The sequence below is a fragment of the Rattus norvegicus genome, chromosome 11 (assembly GCF_021556685.1).
Source record: "Rattus norvegicus strain SHRSP/BbbUtx chromosome 11, alternate assembly SHRSP_T2T, whole genome shotgun sequence".
NCBI classification, from domain to species: Eukaryota; Metazoa; Chordata; class Mammalia; order Rodentia; family Muridae; genus Rattus; species Rattus norvegicus.
The window spans coordinates 61,696,067-61,704,055 of NC_141544.1; the positions used below are offsets into that span (position 1 = coordinate 61,696,067).

Sequence of the window (7,989 nt, forward strand, 5' to 3'; positions counted from 1 at the left end):
CTCCAATACTTCCTCTTGTTCTTCCTCTTCCATAGGGTCTGCATCATGTTTGGCTGTGGATCTCTGCATATTTGTTATGTCCTGTTTGGTTGACATCCCAAGGAGACTTGATCTATATTGAAGTGAAATGGAGAAGGAGTGGATCAGAGGAGAGGAGAGGTGGAAATTGGGAACTTGGAAAAGTAGAAGGAGAGAAAATGTGATCAGGATGTAACATATGACAGTAGAATAAAAGTAAATGGATGAATAAATGAAATAAAAAAGAAATATTAAAAGTAAGATTTTTTTCCTCCATCTTTATTAACTTGGGTATTTCTTATTTACATTTCAATTGTTATTCCTTTTCCCGGTTTCTGGGCCAACATCCCCCTAACCCCCCTCCCCTTCTATATGGGTGTTCCCATCCCCATCCTCCTCCCATTACCACCCTTCCCCCAACAATCACGTTCACTGGGGGTTCAGTCTGGGCAGGACCAAGGGCTTCCCTTCCACTGGTGCTCTTACTAGGCTATTCATTGCTACCTATCCAGTTGGAGCCCAGGGTCAGTCCAAGTATAGTCTTTGGGTAGTGGCTTAATCCCTGGAAGCTCTAGTTGGTTGAAAAGTAAGATATTTTTAAATGATATACAGAAGTAGATATTGTTTAAATAAAAACTTAAAAGTGTATCAATAGCTTTAGACTTGGTTAAAAAGGGGAGGCCAGCAAGATTGCTGTTTTGCATTTTAGATAAAGCCTAAAATAGTCTGAAAAGGAACTATAATAGATGATTGTGTCAGTGGCTACAGAGAATACTGAAATCTTAGTGAACAACTGAGAGTTATAATTGTAATATGTACACATTAGAAAAATATTACTAAACATCAAGTACAATCAATTCTGTGTAATATAGTTCTTTTATACATTGGTAGAATTTAAGTATATCTACATTAGCTAAGTTGTCAATGTAAACATTCAATTTTTATTCCTTAGATCCCATTAAGTAATATATGGGCATGTGCAAAACTGGAACTCAGTTTCCCAGTGACATACATAGTGAGAAGGAGCTAGGAAATCTCATGAAGTAGGAGTTGTATTGTTCTGTCCCAGATATGATAACATAAGTGAAGGAAACCCAGAATGGGGGGAAAAAAAAACAAACAAACCATGAACCAAGAGTATCAAGTGTAGTCTTAACACAAGGTCCGTCTGCTGAGGATGCAATTAATTTCACTCAAAGGTTTTTGTAAAATTCTCCTAGGAAAACAGGTCCATAGAATCCCGAGAGAACCACTCCCAGAAATACACAGAGCTAAAGCCAAGTAGTGCAAAGACGGGATGCCATTGAATGTAATAGCGCTGTTAGCATCTCGCAAAACATCATCATTGAACAACTAACCCCTTCAGTAGTTAGTTATAAACATTCATTTCACACACCATTATAAAAATCTTAGATTTCTTTTTGCATCATTGGAAAATTCTCAAACATGAACTACTCCAAAGTATACTTTGTGGCAAGTTCTGAATTTTGCATTCATTATACCAAAATCTGACCTCTTTTACCCATCTCTCTTCCACTAATCATGCAAAAGTATTCAGAATACAAACTATCTTGGACATAAATAATGACCACCTGAGCATCCATAGTCTCAATTGACATATTAGAATAATAGTGAGTCTGTTTGTGTGTCCACTAGACATCTGTTTTATTTCAAATCTTGTATTGCTTGAATTATGTCTTAATTTTCTATAGTTATTATAATATTTGCCAGAAAAAAAATGACTAAAGCAAAAAGTAATCCTACATTTCCAAAAGACACAATTTTTTCTTCTTTTTAAAACTTTTTATTGGTCCTTTGTGAATTTTGAATCATGCACACCAACCCACTCATCTCCCCATCCCCTCATATCTTCCCTCAACCCCTGCAACTGCCCCCTCAGCAGAGGAAAAATAATTATATTTTGGAAGCTGAAGTGTGTCACAGTGTGTCCAACAATATACCCTTTGTCCACACTTCTTGCAAATGGTCATTGCAATGACTCATGTGGTCTTGCACAAGATTTCTGACTTTGTTACTCTACTAATACTAGAAAATCACTGGAACTCTTCTCAGATATGATAGTGTGTTGTTGCCTTGTGTCATGGAGATTCTGTAGTTTTGGATCGTTAGAACCAGCACCCTCATGTACTCCAGTAGTTCATTAATTGGGTGTGTGTTTGGGTGGGCCAATTCAGAGCCTTGCATCTGGACTTGAGAAGTATCTGAGTTGGTCAGCCTGTTGACTCTCCTACTCTCATGCTCACCAGTAACCCCTGCCACCAAAGCCAGTTCTACCCTGCTACATCTGGTGAGGGGCAGGGTCAGCTCTCCTGCTCTTAGACCCCCAAGACAATTCTCTCATGATGCCCGGGTGAGACATGGGGCAAATTCTGCATAGCCTTTAGACATCCACAAGTCTGCATCCCAGACTAGGAACACCTGCCTGGGTGCTGCTGCTGGGCCACACACTAACATGTCACCCCAGTGTCAACAGGCCAGGACCCCGAAGTGGTCACAAGTGGTATCACCAGCTACTCATATCAATCAGCATTCCTCACTCACCTGTAGTTTTCAGTTCTGCCTTTCTTCATTATAACCTCATCCTTCTCTTTCTCTTCTGTTCCATTTCTTCACCACATACATGTTCCACTTAGTGAATCTGGGGGTCTCTGAGTGTCTGAGATCATCTAAGGAGTGGTCTCAGGAGTGCTATGCCCACATTGTGCATTATGGCATTGGCAAAGGTCAACACAGGCATAGTCTGTCCCCTCAGATCTTCACAGTGCCTGACTTATCCTCATCTCAGGCTGGCTTCTGGTCCAAGCCCCATGCTATTCTGGTAGTCATCTCAAGTTTACTCCTTGCCTGGCCTGCCTGAGTAGGCCTGTGTGAGGTTCATCTGTCTTTTGGTTTACTCCTTCCTGGGGCCTTCAATTACAGGTGGGGTTCTTCTCATCTCAGGTTTGCTCCCAGTCCTAGGAGCCTCTGGAGCCATCACTCACTGTACTGGTGGTCACCTAAGGCTAACTCCCTGTCAGAGCTCACTGGTACAAGGCTAATGTTCACCTCAGGCTTGCTTTTTTCAAAGTATGTCAGTCTACTAGCCATTCATATGTTCATAGGTCAGAACACTGAGTGCAGACAGCAGCCACACCTGCCCTGCTGCTAGGAGAAGTGGGAGACACAATCCTAATAATGAAAGAGCACCAGTGGAAGGGGAAGCCCTGGGTCCTGCTAAGACTGAACCCACAGTGAACTAGTCTATGGGGGGAGGGCGGCAATGGGGGGAGGGTTGGGAGGGGAACACCCATAAGGAAGGGGAGGGGGGAGGGGGATGTTTGCCCGGAAACCGGGAAAGGGAATAACACTCGAAATGTATATAAGAAATACTCAAGTTAATAAAAAAAAAAAAAAAAAAAAAAGAAAGTCCAGTTTCTCTTCCAATCCTTTTATTCTTTCTTCTACAATGATCCCTCTGTCTTAGCTTCAGTGATTATATTGAGGTATTTCCTTCAAGCCTAAATTAAAGGAATTATTAATAGCAGTAAGAGGTCCTAAGAAAGTATCTTTGCCACGTTTCTCTCCTAGGCTCTGGTAATTTCTGGCAATTCTTGGCACCTGGTAGCTCATAGAAGCATCACTCATCTGTGTCTCCATTTACATATGGCATTTTCCTTTATGTGCCCTTGGGTTACAAATCGTCTGCTGTTGTAAAGGTAGGGGTGCTTGGATTTAGATCAACCATAGCTCAAAATGACCTCGTAGAACTTGGTTATACCAAGAAGTTTCTAGGTAAGTTCGTAGAGTTGTAATCAGTGATTCCAGGTAGTCACACACATGTGTGAGGAAAACATTTAGCCCACTAATATATGACAGAAAACATGGAAAGGAATCTATATGATAATCATATTCAACATGTAAGATACTTGACAATTCAGCATCTAATCATGGTGAGAAGGAACAAAATTCTCATTTGCAGGAAATGGATGGCAATGACACTCATCATGATAACTGAAATAAGCCAGAATTAGAGAGGAAACCTTAACTTATTTTCTCTCATAGCTAGAATCTAGACTGATTTTAAAGATATGGAATTATACTGAAGTCTAGCTGGAATTCAGAGGGGAAGAGGAGGAAAAAGAAGAAAACGGTATGAGAATGGAAAAGTCATCCCACCAAGGACAGTATTCACATCGATTAAAAAATGTCATCGTAAGTTCACTGTTTTATGCAATCATTGTGCTAATGTAAGGTCAAAAATGGCTCCTTATATAAAAACAGAAGGAAATTTCTTTGACTTCATAAATGACATGGAGAAAAATCTCATAACGCTCATATTTAATGAGGAAGTGCTGACTACTGTTTTCTATAATAGAAAACCAGATAAAAATACTATAACTTGATTTCAGCATTATGGTGAAAGGGATGAAGGAAAAAATTGCATCAGTACCATGTGACACTTTTACTTGTGTTGAAAAATTATAAGAAATGTAAAAAATACTGCCACACTAAAAAGTAACAACAAATTTATATGAAATAAATTCAAATTTTCATATTTATTTGTACAGAATGCTGACAAAATTTAAATAAATAAAATTTTAGGCAGACATGTAATAAAACTATAATTATGTATTAACTAAAAGATATATAACGAATTACCATTCACTTAAAATCTCATATATTTAATCTATCCATGCAATATATATATAGATATCTCAAACAAGAGGTAATACATGTTCATCAAATAAATCATGTTTATTAAGAGAATTTCTAATCTGACAATCCCTTCTAAATGACCTTTTGATCAAACCCAGTCATAATTATTATGTCAGGAAGATGTTTTTAAGAAATAAAAAGATATAAGACAGTGCGTACTAGTCAGCATACATATACTTGTCAGTTCTCCAAATAACCAAAACCAGCAGGGTAATAATGCACAGAGAGAAGAGAAAGAATTAATTCTAGGAATGAATGCCAAAAAGTTACACAGTTACTACCTACCAGATTGCTAACTGGCAATGCTGGTAAGGAAAAACAGTCTAAGTTTCATAGTGAACCAAGAGGGTTAAGTGTGCTATTTCAATCTGAATTATTTCCAAGAGGGAGGAAAAGAAATGTTCAGGTGCATGTCCTAGAGCTTGGACATCTAATTTCATGAGGAAGTAAAACTGTAACCTCCATGAAGGAGGCAAATTTGCCCTTCCTCTACTTTTGACTTCAACCTAGTCTAGGAAATCAGAATGAGTAAACTCAAACAGAATTATCTAGGATCATGGATATTTGTGCGTGTGTGTGTGTGTGTGTGTGTGTGTGTGTGTGTGTATGAACATATAGGTATATGTGTATATGTATGTACATATATGTATATATGTTTATATATGCATCTGTGTATATATGTACATATGTACATATAGATGTGTGTATGTATAAATATTGTCAAATCTCTGAGTTGTTCAATAAAATTCTTTGTGCCTTCTGTAGTGCTATCATTTTCAAATTAAGTAAAAATATATAAATATTCCATTTCAGAGAAATTAATTATGACAACTGAATTTTTTAGATTACACCAAAGAGCACATTAAGTCAACTGGGAAAAATTCAAGTAGAACCAATAAATATACTTTAAGAATGCTCCAGTGAAGAGGAAGCCCTTGGTCCTGCCAAAACTGGACCCCCCCCCCAGTGAACGGGATTCTTGGGGGGGGGTGGCATTGGCGGGAGGATTGGGAGGGTAACTCCCATATAGAAGAGGAGGCGAGGCGGAGGAGTTAGGGGGATGTTGGCATGGAAACCGGGAAAGGAAATAACATTTGAAATGTAAATAAGAAATACCCAATTTAATAAAGATGTAAAAATATTATAAAAAATAATAATAAAAAGAATGTTCCAGTGAACCTAAATTATGAATATATACCAATCCAAATGACTTCAATATTTTTAGCAAATTTAACATGAACACTTGAGTCACTATCCTCAGAAGAAAAAATCTATGAGTAGGACACTGATGACATGAATTTTAGGGACCTTCATGAAGCTCATAAGCTGAAGAAGTGATTAGCTTCAGGCTTGGCACAAAGAAATACTGAAAGTCCTTATTCACATTTGAAAGATAACTCAAAGTGGTCATCTCAAATTTGACATAACCTTTAAGTATTATATGACGTTATCTCTAATAAATCATGTAGCAGAATAAATTCCTGTAAATCATAAATATTAAGAACTCTCGCAGATCAACCTTGCTAAAGGAAAACTTTAATTATCATCATATTCCCTTTAGAAGATGATATGCAAAAATTGTTTATCACATTAAAAAGCAATCAAAAATAAGCTGCCAAAAATGTTGAAAAAATGATTATAGATGTCTGTCAGGCCTTCATCTAAAGAATGTATTAGGTGATTATGCTGCATGTTGTCACGGTTGTTGTATATGTTAGCATTTCACAATTTGTAACTTGTTATGGTTTTGCAGATTAAGTAAGTGTTTATTTTCCTACCCAATTGTAAAATAATAACTTCATAATATTTTTTCTTAATGAAAGTACATAGAATTAAATGACTCTCCTTTTGTGAGACTCAGAGCTAGTCTTGCTACAGTGCGGTCCAAGGTCAGCCTTAGAGCCTAGAACAACTCACATTGCACTCCCGAAGGATTGCTCTGGGTTTCTCCTGCACTCTTCCCACCTCTCACTTCATCCCTTCTTGCGCCCAAATCCACCCCTTCCTGTTTATTTTCATGCAAGTCCTCCCCATTGCTTTTACACATTCACTTCATTGTAAACCTTTGAATCCAATGTTCAGGTATGACATTATAGATTTCTTTCTAGCTAGTCTCTCCACAGATACTCAAACTGAATTATAATTTGTTGCACTTTGCCTGTAAAATCTCACACCCTTTATCCTAGTCTTTGTCTCCTTACAAGATGACACAATTGGATAAAATCCACTGTAAAGTGAAAATACCATGAGGGGAAATGCATTGAATACATCTTAGCTATCACACAGCCTACCTTAGCTTAGCCTGTTATAACTGTACTAAGAGCACACCAGCCTGCGGTTGGATGCTAGAGTAGAGTATACCTGAACAAAATCATTTAAGAGTCAGCCTATTTTTATGCTAAAGCCTTAAGTATTTTATGTAATTTATTATCACAAAGCAGTGGCAACATGGTACTCCATAGAGTAGAGGGTGTTTAGCCTCATGGTTAGCAGCTGACTGGGAGCAGTTTCTCACTATACCAATGCTCCAAGAGAGTCATTCTGAATAATCTTATCCTGAAAAATATTAAAAACCTAGAATGTAAAGTTTGGTTTCTAAAAAACAAATGTTGCTTTCTGTAGGTTTGTTAAGACAAAATCTCTAAGCCCCTGACAAGCCAGAGAACATTTGTACAGTGTCTCCAATCTTCTGTGTACAGGCTTCCTATGTATAGCAGAAGGGATAATCTATATAAACAGTTACTCAATAATTAATTATCTTTGTGACTCAATAGCTATTGCAATACAAATAAGGACAATAATTTAAGATAAAACACTGAGCTACAAAAATATAAAGGAACGAGAATGGAGATTTATTCACGGTTTTCCTTTTATTTCTTCTGCACTGTGTAAATTGTGCAATGAAAAACAAAAAGCTGAGAACCGTAAGGGGCTATACCAGGGGCTGAATGGAAGAGTTCTTTGGGGTGCCTTGCATTTCTTGATAAAGTCACTTAAAAATGAATAATTGGCTATTGTGCCCACATTTAAATTGATATTTACATATAATGACAAGAAAAAAATACAGAAAATTTTAAAAAATTGGTTGTACATTAGTTTACACAGTATGGTACCAACATGAACATTTATGCATTCTGTGTATATATGCAGGGATCTAAAAGAAAATGGAAAAGAATGCCAATAGTAATGAGGTTCTCTGGGTAGCAGGACTGCTGAGATTTTTTACATTGGCCCATGGCTGCCATGCTTCTATAG

General features: G+C 37.5%; 1 non-coding gene across 1 annotated transcript; it reads right to left on the reverse strand.

Moving 5' to 3' along the window:
- Positions 1-3,106: 3,106 nt before the first annotated feature.
- On the reverse strand, positions 3,107-3,235 carry LOC120095771 (small nucleolar RNA SNORA17). The gene has a single exon (XR_015633816.1). It is a non-coding gene; the product is annotated as a small nucleolar RNA SNORA17 (small nucleolar RNA).
- Between the last annotated feature and the right edge of the window lie 4,754 nt (positions 3,236-7,989).